Raw genomic sequence first — 2,793 nt, forward strand, 5'->3', positions numbered from 1 at the left:
TCCTGTACTGTGTATTTCTTCATTTGTGAATGAAAGTGGGCTGAGTCCTCTTGGCTGAGGAACGAAATCAAAAATGCTTTTTAAAGATATGAATGGAAAGGTGTGTCTGTGTTATGCTGCATTTATATAATGCATGGTTGGTCATTGTTTTTGCTGACCCTACCGCTGCTAAGTGGACCTAACCAATAGCTTGTTGGACACCCCAATATTCAAAAACAGTTTTTTGAATCAGATAGCTAAAGGAATCAGCCATAACATTAAAACCACCTTCTTGTTTCTACACTCACTGTCCATTTTATCAGCTCCACTTACCATATAGAAGCACTTCGTAGTTCTACAATTACTGACTGTAGTCCATCTGTTTCTCTGCTTGCTCTGTTAGCCCCCTTTCATGCTGTTCTTTAATGGTCAGGACTGTCTCAGGACCACTACAGAGCAGGTATTATTTAGGTGGTGGATCATTCTCAGCACTGCAGTGACACTGACATGGTGGTGGTGTGTTAGTGTGTGTTGTGCTGGTATGAGTGGATAAGACAGAAATCTGTCACTGTCACTGCTGGACTAAGAATAGTCCACCAACCAAAAACATCCAGCCAACAGCATTCCGTGGGCAGCGTCCGGTGACCACTGATGAAGGTCTAGAAGATGACCAACTCAAACAGCAGCAATAGATGAGCGATCGTCTCTGACTTTACATCTACAAGGTGGACCAACAAGGTAGGAGTGTCTAATAGAGTGGACAGTGAGTGGACACGGTATTTGAAAACTCCAGCAGCGCTGCTGTGTCTGATCCACTCATACCAGCACAACACACACTAACACACCACCACCATGTCAGTGTCACTGCAGTGCTGAGAATCATCCACCACCCAAATAATACCTGCTCTGTGGTGGTCCTGTGGGGTCCTGATCATTGAAGAACAGGGTGAAAGCAGGCTAACAAAGCATGCAGAGAAACAGATGGATTACAGTCAGTAATTGTAGAACTACAAAGTGCTTCTATATGGTAAGTGGAGCTGATAAAATGGACAGTGTGTGTAGAAACAAGGAGGTGGTTTTAATGTTATGGCTGATCAGTGTAAATACCAAATATTTTCAAGGGTACTCAGGTGATGAAGTGGTCTGTAATGCTAGCCCACCACTTCCAAGATCTGGGTTGGCATCTCAGTGGTGTTATCAGTCAGCCGGGTATCTACACAGACATGATTGGCTCTGCCTGAGGATGGGTTGCTGAAGCGCTGTAATGGTTTGGCTTCCTGTCCAGGGTTTTCCTGCTTTGTTCCCAGTGTTTTCCAGTGGAACCGGACCTGCCACAACCCTGACCAGGATGAAGCGATTGATGGAAATGAAATACCCTCAGATGTGCAGTTACATTTAACAGAATTCATTAATTAGGTATGGAGCATCTGGGTGGTGCAGCAATCTAATGTGCTAGCCCACCACTGCTGAGATGCTCTTGAGTTCCAGTCTCAGCAGGGCTATTTATCTGGCCGGGTGTCCAACAAATACAACTGGTCGAGCCTGCGAGTGGGGGGTCAAAGGGATAACTTGCCTTTGTGGTGTTTAGCAGATGCTTTCATTTATTATTTATCCAAAGCGATATATAATTTGAACAATTAAGTGTTAAGGGCCTTGCTCAGGGGCTCAACAGTGGCAATTTGTGGTAGTGGGACTTGAATCAGCAATCTTCTGATTACTAATCCATTATCTTAACTGCTGAGCTACACTTGCTGCTGCAATTGCCCTGTTGGCTGATCAAGGTGACTGAATGACAACCTAAGACCTTCTTTACAAGATCCAGCTCTCTGTGAGTTTTTTGCACCAATTCAGTAGTGGCCAGTTGGAACTTATTTGTCTCTCATTGCTGCCACCTCCCCCACCCCTTGGTCAAGGCTGTCACGCAGCTAGATGATAGCTTCTTTTCACCTGTGAGGGGTGGGATCTCACAGTGTGTGTCAAATGCTAAGAGCCACACAGATGAAGACAAATACAATATTCAGGTTTATACAATGAAATTAAATAAAAGTCAAATGTAGGAAACGCGGCCGCTCAGGTGGCGCAGCGGTAAAAACAAAACACAAGCTGGAACCAGATCTGGGATCTCGAATACATCGTATCGAGTCTCAGCTCTGCCTGCGGGCTGGGCTGAGTGGCCACATGAACATCGATTGGCCTGTTGTTCAGATATGGGTGGGATTAAGCTGGATATGGTCTCTCTTTCATAACTAATGCAATTACGACCTCTGCTGGCTGATTGATGCCGCCTGCACAGAGATGGAAAAAAGAGTGCTGTCAGGGTGTGTCTCGCCGTACACAGTGCTGAGCTGCACTGCACTTGTCAAAGTGTAGGTGACAGGTGTGGGTTAGCTTTGTTCTCCTCAGTCAGAGCGGGGATCGGCATTGGTGGAGAGGAAGCATGACGTAATCGGGCAATCAGACGCGCTAAAAGGGAGAAAAAGCATAAACAAAATAATAAAAAAAATGTAGGAAACACTTTGATATGTCTCTGTGCTTTTCTTATAGTATAGGGCATGGACGGCTTGTTCCTTAGGGCGATCGGGTGACGCACCACCAACGGGTGAAAGGGAAGAAATTTTTCTATCACATTCAACCAGTGTTAAACTAGCTGTGACTGTTCTGACAGTCTGTCTTGCCTCTAAATATCGTAGTCCAATCAGCGTCGGGTTGTGTTCCGTACAGGACCGCCCTGTAGGCACTGCAATACAATCTGTATGGGTTCCGGGAGGGCTCTCACTTATGTGTTTGCGTCACATGTAACCTGGTGTACCGATA

Source organism: Trichomycterus rosablanca, chromosome 6 (genome assembly GCF_030014385.1).
Source record: "Trichomycterus rosablanca isolate fTriRos1 chromosome 6, fTriRos1.hap1, whole genome shotgun sequence".
NCBI classification, from domain to species: Eukaryota; Metazoa; Chordata; class Actinopteri; order Siluriformes; family Trichomycteridae; genus Trichomycterus; species Trichomycterus rosablanca.